Source organism: Theropithecus gelada, chromosome 4, assembly GCF_003255815.1.
Source record: "Theropithecus gelada isolate Dixy chromosome 4, Tgel_1.0, whole genome shotgun sequence".
NCBI lineage: Eukaryota > Metazoa > Chordata > Mammalia > Primates > Cercopithecidae > Theropithecus > Theropithecus gelada.
In genome coordinates this window covers 128,320,257-128,332,961 of record NC_037671.1, presented here as the reverse complement: position 1 = coordinate 128,332,961, position 12,705 = coordinate 128,320,257, and the positions used below count along the sequence as shown (strand labels likewise).

The 12,705-nt window shown below is 45.9% G+C and overlaps 1 pseudogene; it reads left to right on the top strand.

Annotated features, from left to right (window-relative positions):
• The first annotated feature begins 486 nt into the window (after nt 1–486).
• LOC112622659 lies at nt 487–5,020 on the top strand (annotated as a pseudogene).
• Nucleotides 5,021–12,705: the final 7,685 nt, after the last annotated feature.

Below are 12,705 nucleotides of genomic sequence, written 5' to 3'. Positions count from 1 at the left end.
AGCTGTTAGAGGATGCAGAGCCTGAACTCAAAAAGCTTACATTCAAATAAGGTACTGAAAACAAGAATTGCAGAAACAGAAGAAACATATTCTTTATGGTTGTTCAGAAATGTCAAGGAGTCGCTAAAATAGCTGGGGTGACGTGGAGGCCTCAAGACAATTTGAATCAAAAGCCTCTTCAAGGAATGTGAAGAAGAGTGGGAGGGATGTAGGTTTGTGTCCAGAAAGGAGGGAATGCCAAACAGAACATCTTGCATGAAGCAAGCTGAGAGGCAAGAGTGGCCAGGGCCCCATGACAGGACGCGTTTGGGGAGAAGACAGAAGAGCGAGCTTGGACTTCATCTGCACCTTAGGCGGGAAGGGACCCCGGTGGAAAGTTGTGGAGGTCTGGGCCAAGAGCTGCAGGTTTTATTTCAGTGGAAATGACAGACATTGAGGCTTCCAAGGAAAATGGTCCAAGGGCCAGGGAAGTTCTGTGGACACAGGATGGGGGAGGGCGTCACCTTCGAAAGTTCTGGAAGTGGAATCACCTGCTGTGCAAATGGGAGATGGAAACAGGTGACAGGAAGCAGCTTCACCGGTGGGTCAGAGATGGGTGGAATCCTGGGGACAAAAGAAACTCGCAGATAGCCTGGAAGTTATTAATCCAGACTTCGGGGGTGGCAGGAGTCTGGTAACAGAGACACAGAGAAAAGATGGGCACACGAGGGCAGCCTAATGTGGATCTTAGATTTAGATGTGTATAGCTTGAAATGTGAATGGATTTCTAAGTGGAGATTTCCTACCCACCCCTGCAAAAAAAAAAAAAAAAATTATAAATTACGGCTGGGCACAACGTAGATGAGTAGAGTAGAAACCAAGGCCTTGGAAGTACCAGGCTCTGGCACTGCATTTGCCCTCACACTGTGGCAGAAGAGACTTGGGTACTCAAGACACAGCTTCGACAGCTGGAGAAGCCCAGCCTGGGGGTTGTCTAGCCTACAAGTAGGAAGATCCATGGTTGGTCCAATTCAGTGGAAGAATGCTGATTATTGCATTGATCCTTACTAACAGAGGTCACTAGTAGAATTCCACTGGATTCTTGCTCTTGTCCTAAGGGACACTTTTTGTGGGGGGGGGGTATATATATATATATATATATGCTCTTTATGCTCCCTTCTCTCTCTCTCTCTCTCTCTCTCTCTCTCTCTTTGAGACAGGGTCTCACTCTGTTGTCCAGGCTGGAGTGCAGTGGCACCATCTCGGCTCACTGTAACCTCAAACTCCTGGGCTCGAGTGATCCTCCCACCTCAGCCTCCCGAGTAGTTGGGACTACAGGTGTGCATCACCACACCCGGCTAATTTTTTTAATTGTTGTAGAGACAGGGTGTCCCTGTGTGGCCCAGGCTCGAACTCTTGGGCTCAAGTGATCTTTCCACCTCAGCCTCCCAAAGTGCTGGGATTATACACATGAGCCACTGCACCCAACTTCTTTTTATTTTTAATCATTTTGGGGGGAATAATCTTAGATATACAGAATAATCACGAACATTCTACATTTGTTGTCATGTTTCCATAGTCTCCCCTGCTCTGTGACTTCTCAACTGCCTTTGTTTTTGATGACCTTGACAGTCTTGAGCACTACTGGTCAGTTACCGTGTAGAATGTGCCTCAACTTGTTTTTCTTTTCTGATGTTTTTCTCATGAATAGACCGCAGGAAATGGGTTTGGGGGAAGATGCAGAGGTAAAGTGTCATTCTTGTCAAGTCACACCAAGGGTACATGCTCTCTGTGTGGTTGGCCACTGATGACACGGGCCTTGGTCCTCTGGCTGAGGAAGTGTTTGCCAGGTTTGTCCAGAGTAGCTGCTTTTTTCGTCCTCCCTCTGCTATCTTTGGAAGCAAGTCACTAAGTCCAGCCACCCTCAGGACGCAGGTAAGATGGTGGGTGAAATCGCACTCCACAACTTGGACAGGGAAATATTCATGTAAATAATTTGGATTTCTATTATAAGAAATATGTGTTCCTTCTCTCCCATTTATGTATTCAATCATGTATTTATGTCAATGTGAGCTCATGTATTTGTTGTATTCTTTATGTTACGACACAGTACTATGTTAGTTACCTTTGTGCTCAAATTCTTACAGCGTTGGCCATAGGGAGATTTTTCAGGTTGGCTCCTGCGCCCCTGTGACGTGCCCCCATCCTCGTGTTATTTGAGGGCTTTCTTGCTTTTTGCCACTTCAAGATCCTGCAGGTTCATCCTGTATTTTCCCTGACCCAGCCCTAGAATGAGCCATTTCTCCAAAGAACCCTGGTTCCTTTCACTGGAGAATTGTGTTTGGAAACCAAGATGTGGACTCAAGATGTGCTTGAGGCGGCTGCAGCTTTTTTGCTTCCAGGCCCTCTGGGCAGACAGAGCTGGACATCGATTCTGCACACCCATCGGTGTATACACACCGCTTCAACTATTTGTGTGTTCTTCCCTGGCGTCTATACTAAGATACACTTGAGTTCACCCTGATGTCTCTGACTTCAATCCAGCAGCCTCTCCCCTTCTGCATTTGTAACTTCCCTCTCCAGTGGGGAGAAAGCTGGCTTCCAGCATCTGCCACTCACTTACTTCTTTGCTTGACCTCAGTGTATATGTCAAGCTGACGCAGAATTGCTAACCTGTACCCCATTGAGCACTTTCATCTGCGCTTTTGACACACAAAATGTTCACATATTAATTTGTACACAGTAAAAGCGTGAAGTCAGCATAAATGCACATGAAAGAATCAGGATTCAAAAGAATTCCAGTGATCGGCTAGAATAATGAATCCAAGTAAAAATACAAATAAACACAAGATGCAAGAGTTCAAAAATAACTAAATGACACAGGCAGAAGAGAATAGAGACCAAGCGAAAGGGGGAGAAGGGTGGAGGAATTTTGTTGACCCCAAGCTCAAGGTATGAGTTACTGCTAAAGACAGCCAAGGGATCTGAGTCTGCACTGATGAAAATAGAATATTCCAGTAAAGGAAAGAAAATGCCCCACTGGCCTGCGTACAGGTCAGACAACATCTCTACCGATACATTTATATCCATCCTTTGAAAGAGTGCGTAGGAGGCCAGGCACGGTGGCTCACACCTATAATCCCAGCATTTTCGGAGGCCGGGGAGGGCAGATCCCCTGAGGTCAGGAGTTCGAGACCAGCCTGGCTAACATGATGAAACCCCGTCTCTACCAAAAAAAAAAAAAAAAATTAGCCAGATGTAGTGGTGGGTGCCTGTAGTCCCAGTTACTCGGGAGGCTGAGGCAGGAGAATTGCTTGAATCTGGGAAGTGAGGATTGCAGTGAGCCAAGATCACACCACTGCACTCCAGCCTGGACTACAGAGTGAGACCCTGTCTCAAAAAAAAAAAAGAAAAGAAAAGAAAAGAAAAGAAAAAAGAAAAGAAAAGAAAAAAGAAAGGGTGTGTAGGAGAGAGTGAAGAACTGTCAGGAGGGACAGGACCACACTCTGAAAAGACTAGCAGTGGTGAGATGTACCCTACCTCGCTCCAGAGAACAGAACTGAGGCCAGCGAGCCGAAGGGTCACTCCCTACCTGATGGGGCTGAGCAAGGATGTGGCAACTGACCAGTCCCATACACTCCTGATTGTGGGGACAGCCCACTGTCTGCACAATTAAGATTCACAAGACCAGAGGGCAACACTGGGAGTCATACCCTAGAGAAAGCTTCAAGAAAAAGCTACAGAAGACAGTCCATCGAGGTGGTGAATGACAAAGTTTCAGTGACAATGCAAATGAAGTGAGGAACCAAAATAAGGCAGGTCAAGGGACTAGGAAAGCTGAGATCAAGGGTCAGGGGGAGAAGTGGCCAGGAGGAGATGCCTGAGGATAAAAATCCCACCTTCTGTTCAATGCCAGTTACAGTTTGCCCTCGAGCTGTGTCTGCTTGAAGGGCACAGAGCAAAATGGGCATAATGAGGATGATGAGAAGACAGAGCTTGTTTGATTAGAAGATATATTTTCTAACAAGTGCAGTTGTCAAAACTAAAATCTAACCCCTATCCAGAGAGCGTTTCAAACGGAGTGGGACAGGCAACACTAGCAGTGGTGACGGCCAGTGACCGTCTGGTGCAGACACGGCGTGACTGTAAGAGATCAGCACATCCTGGCTGGAGCCACTCTGGGCTCTGTTGGGTTTAGAGGGCAACTAAAACAGGCTGAACAGAGAGGGTCCCCCGAGGAAGTAAATAATAATAGAGATTCAAGGTGCCTGGGATGAATTAGCATGCTCAGATGCCATACGACACTGGAAACATGTATGATTTGACTTGACATTAGAAGTTGCTTTTGTTCTTTCTTTGACATACACATTTTTAATTTAAAAAGATAACCTTGGCCGGGCGCGGTGGCTCAAGCCTGTAATCCCAGCACTTTGGGAGGCCGAAACGGGCGGGTCACGAGGTCAGGAGATCGAGACCATCCTGGCTAACCCGGTGAAACCCTGGCTCTACTAAAAAAATACAAAAAAAGCTAGCCGGGCGAGGTGGTGGGCGCCTGTTGTCCCAGCTACTCGGGAGGCTGAGGCAGGAGAATGGCGTGAAGCCGGGAGGCGGAGCTTGCAGTGAGCTGAGATCGGGCCACTGCACCTGCACTCCAGCCTGGGCGACAGAGAGAGACTCTGTCTCAAAAAATAAATAAATAAATAAATAACCTCAGCTCTCCGGGTTCGAACCTAGTTGACCGTAACATAGTTGAATGCACCAAGAGAGTTGGAATGGTTGGTAAATACAGGACCCGCTACAGTGCCTCCCTCCAGAAAACGGCAAAGAAAATTGAAATCAGCCAGCACGCCAAGTACACTTGCTCTTTCCGTGATAAAACTGAGATGAAGAGATGAGCTGTGGGGATCTGCACTGTGGTCCCTGCATGAAGACAGCAGCTGGCAGTGCCTAGACTTCTAACACCACTTCTGCTGTCACAAGAAAGTCCGCCATCGGACGACTAAAGGATAAAAAGACCAGTAGACGCTCCTCTCCTCTTTGAGACATCACTAGCCTATAATAAATGGGTTAATTTATGTGAATAAATAAGTAACTGGCTGGGCACGGTGGCTCATGCCTGTAATCCCAGCATGTTGGGAGGCTGAGACAGTGGATCACCTGAGGTCAGGAGTTCAAGACCAGCCTGGCCAACATGGTGAAACCCTGTCTCTACTAAAAACACAAAAAATTAGCTGGGCATGGTAGTGTGCAGCTGTAATCCCAGCTACTTGGAAGGTTGAGGCAAGAGAATTGCTTGAAACCAGCAGTTGGAGGTTGCAGTGAGCCGAGATGAAGCCGTTGCACTCTAGCCTGGGCAACAAGAGTGAAACTCCATCTCAAAAAACAAACAAACAACAACAACAAAAACCTTATAAAAACCCACACACTAAGTTGAGGCCAGGAGCCTAGAATTCTTTTTATTTATTATGTTTTTAGTTTTTATTTTGAGAGACAGGCCTTGCTGTGTCACCCAAGCTGGACTGCAGTGGCACCATCACAGCTCACTGCAGCCTGGAACTCCTTGCCTCAAGCAATCCTCCCACCTCAGCCTCCTGAGTAGCTAGGACTACAGGTGTGCGACACCGTGCCCAGTTAATTTTTTCTTATTTTTTGTAGAGCCAGGGTCTCACTACGTTGCCCAGGCTGGTGATTCAAACTCCTGGCCTCAAGCAGTCCTCCCACCTCGACCTCCCAAAGTGTCAGGATTATAGGCATGAGCCACCTCGCCCAATTAGGAGTCCAGAATTATAATTCTGACTCAGGATTAGACTCCTCTTGAGATCTCAGGCCAATTGCTTGCTTCTCTGAGCCTTGACTTCTTAAGCTGTAAACTAAAGGGACTGGACCAGGAGATTTCTAAGGTCTCATCTCGTTTTGAAATTTTTTGAGGAGACAGTCCGCCACCCAAGACAAGACTACATAGTGTTATTTTCCTAGAATGTAATGGAGCCCCTTTTCCAACCCTGGCTATAGTTCCTTAAATATCTTTTTTAGCAAAAGGAAAAGGGATTGAAAAACACAAGACAGCCGTCTACATCTGACTCCCCACCAGGGACAGAGTTCAAATAGCGATGAGGAGAAAAAATATGAATGGATTCAAAGCTTACAAATAAAGGAGCCAAAAAAGTCACCTTAGATCTCTCACAGTCCTTCACAGTGTGTGCCATAAAGAGGCCGGGACGGACGAGAGGTGAGACTAGACATGATGTCAGTGTGCATTTAGAAAGGAACATGGCACACAGAGGCTGGTGCTATTTTGGTTTGCACGTGGAGAGACATCCTGTCACGGGATATTATATTCTGTGTGGGCACCTCTGAGTGCAGGAGCCAGAAGGACTCCTGAGGGGTGACAAAAGGACAGAAAGCCAAGAACCAGCACAGGGGCTGACGTATGAGGAGGGGGAGCCCAAGCCTGGCGCTTCAGAGGTGTGCAGCCAGAATAAGTAACTCAGAATGAACGGTGGACAGGAGTGACTGGCAGGTGAGGAAATGCTTACTTTGCGAAATGTGACTACACATATGTCCAGGGTGAGACCAGCCCGGTCAACAGAAACACATTAGTCATTGGGAAACTGTAAGGCCAACTCCTGGACCAAGATTCTGAACAAAAGATTTTAGATAGGCCGGGTGTGGTGGCTCAAGCCTGTAATCCCAGCACTTTGGGAGGCCGAGATGGGCGGATCACGAGGTCAGGAGATCGAGACCATCGTGGCTAGCCCGGTGAAACCCCGTCTCTACTAAAAAATACAAAAAACCAGCTGGGCGAGGTGGCGGGCGCCTGTAGTCCCAGCTACTCGGGAGGCTGAGGCAGGAGAATGGCGTGAACCCGGGAGGCGGAGCTTGCAGTGAGCTGAGATCCGGCCACTGCACTCCAGCCTGGGCGACAGAGTGAGACTCCGTCTCAAAAAAAAAAAAAAAAGATTTTAGATAAAAGTAAATATATCCAGAATCACAAACAGCAAGTGCACACTGGTTACCGGGGAATGGTGAGATGATCTGCCAGAAGGATTACCAACAGCACCATCAAAAACCATTCCATTTGCACGTGGTGGGAATCATCCTCAAACCCAGGAGTTTGGCCAGAGCTGCTTCGTGGTCCTTCCTGGTCTCCGCAGGTCTATGATGCTGACCATCTGTGTGATCAGGCTGTGGCAATGAGCAAGGAGGCGTTGGTGACCTCAACAGCTCCTTCCTGACCTTGCAACTCTAGCATTTGGGGAAGGAGTGAAAGGAAAGGCTTAGGTTTGGGAAATTTTGATCATTCTGTTAGTCTGTCAGCAAACTTCTTGAGCTTTTAAGGTGGACAATATACTGAATTAATGAAGGGGTTGAAAAAAGAAAAGCCATGTTCTTTTGAAACTCAGATCACAATATAACTCGTTAAAATAACAAAACAAAGCGATGTACAGAACTGATTTGCAAACATGGTACATGCTTATTGGACATTCTGGGGTGCCCAGGGTGAGTTCAAACACAATGGAAGAGTTTTCATTGGGAAGGAATTTGGAAGCAGGGCTTTGTCAAGCACCTTGCAAGACCAGATGTCCTGTGTGTGATCTTTTGTAACCCCAGGAGTCCTGGAAGCAAGGTAAGTAGGATCAGTCCTGGTTTGCAGATGAGGGAACAGTCCAGAGAAGTTAGCCACTCGCTCACATTACAGCTAATGAGTGAAGGGGCACAGATTCAAATCCAGACTGGCTTCCTAGGGCAAGCCCCTCCCACCAATCTCCATGGCCACATGATGCACCTAAATGATGGGGTGAAATAGAAACCGATTTCAGAATGTGCCAGCTGTGGACAATGGTAAATGAGAAGCTGAGAGATGTAACCTAAGAAAGCTTCCCATGGGAAGTCGATTTCAAATGCAGCATTCGGGGAGCTCTGCCCATGGGCTGCAAGTTCACTGGCAGATTAGCCCTGATTCTTTTTAATTTTGATTTTTAAAAATTTGACAAATAATCCTTGTACATATTCATGGGGGGACATAGTGGTATTTCAATACCTCTCATGCATAGTGATCAGATCAGGGTAATTAGCATATGCGCCATCTCAAACTTTTATCTTTTTTTGTGTTGAGAGTGGTCAATATTCTTCTTTCAGCTGCTTGCAAGTACATAATATATTATTGTTGACTCTAGTCATCCTGCAGTAAGACAGAGCACTAGCCCTGGTCTGCAGGAGGGCTTTCTTTTACTGCAGCGTCCTCAAGCAAGATCCGCCCGAGGACCCAGGGGAAGCCTGGTGGGAAACACTGCAGGTGCACTGGTCACAATGGGTTTGAACAGGGAAGACAGCACACCCTGGGGGGTTCCTCCTATTCCACTTTCCAAAGATTCTGCCCGTGAATCGGAGATTGGGATCCCAGAAGCAAAAATGTTTTAAAGGCTTTCTTTACTCTGTTAATTTGGGACTAAAACAGTTGTCAGAACCCAAGGGCTATTGCCCGGTGTCCCTGCTCCCAGAGAGGGAAAATCTGAGGCTTCTGGTAGACCTGTTTTCCTCTCTCCGGCTCCATTTTGGTTTCCATTGCCATTTCTCCTTTCCCAAGGAGAACAGGGCAGCCTGGGTTATTAGTTCCAGAGATGAACATTTGTATCTTCTCCCAGTGAGAACTTGCTGCAAGAAGGGTTGAACTGGAGTTGATTCTGAATGCGAAAGTCATGTTTAAGAGTCTTGAAGGTTCTGATAACACTATATATTTCCACACTGTAATATCAAATTCTAGAAGTAAAAAATGGGTCAAAATGCAACTCTTCAATATCATGATTCCCATGGGAACCCTATACTTTAGGCCCTCGAGCCTTTCATAGGCCTTGACTCACCAGCCCTAACCTGGCCGGGGGTGCCAGATCTGACTGCCAGCCTCGACTGTATGTCACAATGTGACATGGGAAAAGTCACTTAGCCTCTCTGTGCCTCTCAGTTCCAGATCTAAATTCTGGAAATTCCATTAGCCAACCTCCAGAGCTCCAGCTACAATGCTTTAAATATGGCATTCTGCATTAGACATGGACATGGGTAATGAAACACCTCATTACATATCTGTAGAAAGAAAGAAAGAAAGAAAGAAAGAAAGAAAGAAAGAAAGAAAGAAAGAAAGAAAGTCAAGCCTCCNAAGAAAGAAAGAAAGAAAGAAAGAAAGAAAGAAAGAAAGAAAGAAAGCCAGCCAGTCAAGCCTCCAAAAACCATTCCCTTTCCTTGAAAACTTTGAAAGAACAATCAGAGGCAAAGTTCAGCAACTAAAAGCTGGAGACTTTGATTTGCAGTCACTGAACAAGTCGAAAATCTTAGTAAGAGACACTCCAACATTTTAAGCATCATCTTGTGGTAATAATGACCTCTCATGCATATTTATGTACTTAGCTTTATAATAACCACTTGAAAGACTAGGTTTCTCCCCCCCAGGGAATGAAGCTATGTGAAGTGTAACAAAATATTTCAAGTTCAAAGGTCCAAATATGTAAAATGTAAAATGCTAGAATTCCTTCCTCAAGTAGAAAGCACCTTGGTGCTCAAGCTAGCCCAAGGACTTGTTGATTCGGGGAGCCTGTGGACACTCAACTAAGCCTGGAAAGTCCTCAAACTCATGTCTCCCCCACACCCAGTGTTCTTCGTAAGGAGCACTGGCCGGCCTTGCCGACGTGTGTGCCCTTAGTCTGAGTCAAGACAGGGAGGCTTGCATGGGAGAAACCTGGTTCTCAGTCAGGCGTTCAACAGAGAATTCCAAACAGGTTCCACCGCCACAGCGGCTCTGCAAAACCCTACTGTTACAGTTACTCAATGTCATCCCAAAGTAAAATCATATGACCCCATTTCCTCAGTAAGTTAATTATTTTATTCCTTCGTATGAGGCAAAACACTACTTTTATTGTTAATTAATATACTAAAATTAGGTTATACCATTCTGGACATGTGAAATTGAGTTTAGTACTTTCGAATATATTTTTTTAAAGGCGGCTAAAAATAAATGGCTTAGATGTCTTTTCTTTTTCCAGCTGAGCATAAATTTCCTTCCTGTGAAACCCCATCTCTTCCTGCTGTTATAAATGACATAATGCCGTTTATTTTTCAAAGGGAGGGGAAATCATAATAATGAGACCTTCAGTTCACATTTCAAAATTCAGATATTTACTAGTTGAGAAAAAATAAAAAACAAAAACTACAACAAAAGAGAATCATCCATAGGTCTCAGGAACAAAATCATTAAATGGAAAAATGAGAAGAATTCTTTATATTTGGACTAAGTGTAGGCACTTAAGATTTTTCTTTTCTTCTTTGCCCCTTGATCAAAGTGAAGATATGATAGGGAATTGAGAAATTTCTCTTCTTGGAGAAGAGCAGAGATAACGTGTCCATCCTAGCAAAAGAAAGCACGAACGATTCGTCCGACAGTGGACGCAAAATGACTTCTTGATTCTCTCAGTTCTTTCTGCTATAATGAAATTCCACCTGATACATCCAGCCATAGCACACGGTTAATTACTTTTCTGTTTATTCAGTAGCTCTACAAGTGGAAAGCAATCTATTGCCAGGGAATTGTTTGACTCTTATGTTAAGTAGAAGGCATTCGGATCCTAGGAGGTTGAAGACAGCCAAAGCCTAACTTTATCCCATTGCCAGGTCAGATTAGCACCTAGCAGGCCCTTAGGGTTTTTTTTTTTTTTTCCTTCACTGCAAAAGACCAATAGTCCTTAGAAGTCAATAAACTGACCCTGGGCCTTCTCTGCTTGTGATGGAAGGAAGGAGTAAATGTAGAGTTACCTGGCGTGGGTGAGGGCTTTATGCTAGATCTAATGGTAAGGTCTTAGCCCTTCAATCCATGATGTAAGATGCACTTTAAAAAAATGTGCTGTTTCTCCCAGAGATGAACAAAAGCGTGAGTTCACATCCAAATAACTAGGAGGTTTACAAGTCCGCAATATGACTTTATTCCTTTGCACCAGGCTTTCATCAAGCAAATGTGTGAATCTGTGGCCACACTAATAGGAGCCTGATGCGTCTTCTTCACTCTGGGGTCATGTGGTGGTCAACTCAAAGGAAAACTGAGGCAGAGATAAGACTTATCTTTGCAACCCCCTTAGGGTTTTCCAGGAGCTGGAGAAGCAGCAGCAGACGCTGTGGAAGTCCAGCTAAAGGCAGTTACTTAAGCAAAGAGGAAGAAGCACAAATCTGATGACAATGAAAGAGTAACCCACATTTCTCTTCCCTCTAACAACAGGGTGAGGTCTTTTAGGTGTGGGTGTCTCACTCTACAGAGTAGAAAAGAAGACCCCGTCTCCATGTCAGTCTTCTCTCATCTTGCTCTGCTTTTTCTGTTTTGTTTGTTGTTTGTTTTCCAGGAAGATTGCGAGACACCTGGTCTTTTTCCGGAAGAGTAAAATAAGCCCTGAGAAGAGGGGCAGGTATAGGAGAGCAAGAGAAACACAAGCTAGCATCGAACACTCCACTTCTCGTTTCCACCTTTTGGTTAGACTCACTCCTTTCTTTGAGTCATCGGGTCCACCGAGTGCCTGTTTTATACAAATGACGGCCTAAGCATACAGGGACCTCTCTAATGGAAGCCTAGAAGCTCAGGGGTGCTCTCATCCTGGCCATCTAGGGCCTGCCTCAGTCCAGCTCTGTCCCCCCTCCAAGCCTTCTGGAACCCGCCCAGCCTCTGAGCCCCAGCTATGGCCCTATCCCTGTGTGGCAGTGGCTTCCCTGCCACGTGCTCACACAAGGCCTCCATTCCCTCCAGCCTGCTAGGTGATGCCCTTGCTCCTCTGCCTTGAGAAAGGCCTGCCCTGCCATCGTTCCTAGCATGTGTCTGGTCTCCTGCCGGACCTGGTGTGACACCCTGTGACCCATAACCTCCGCAAGGGAAAGGGGGGCCAGGGCACTCGTTCTCTCTCTAAGCTCCCTGTCACCAGATGTCAAGCCTTGACCCCATCCCGCTGCTCTGTGGATTCCCTTTCTATTTCCTTCCACTTGCTGTATGGCGGGGAACCTTCCTGTCCTCTTTCTTTCCTCTTCCTTCCACTTCCTGTATGGTGGGGACCTTCCTGTCCTCTTTCTTTCCTCTTCCTTCCACTTCCTGTATGGTGGGGACCTTCCTGTCCTCTTTCTTTCCTCTTCCTTCCACTTCCTGTATGGTGGGAACCTTCCTGTCCTCTTTCTTTCCTATTCCTAGCTCCCTTGCTCCCTGCTGTGGAACTGGATCCCATCCAGTTCTGCAATAAAGCCTATCTTTTAGGGTGTCCACTGAAGCCTCTAAATGATGGGACATGTCCCATCAACTTTCTCAGACTCCCTTCCCCAGGGCTGACTCCTCATCCGTCTCCCCTTCTCTCCTGACTTGGTTGGTGCTAGCCATTCTCCCCTATCCCTGACTCAGTCAATATGAACAGACACCATCTCTTTATGGGAATGTTACTTTTGCCAGGGCTACGATTAGATTCTCTCTCTCTTTTTTTTTTTTTTTTTTCCTCCTGGTGGGAGAGTCAATTATGCATCAGAGTCTATTAATCTTATAAACAGTTATGGAGCTGAAGAGGCTGAATCGAACAGCTGAGGCTTTCAAGAAGTTGGAGTACCAGGGCCATTATTATAATGAAGTTTGGTGATGTATAATCGTGTCTCTGGGTGACCAGGCACAATTCTTTAAGTCTGAGAAATTGTAAATGATATGAATTTTTTACAAAGTTTACA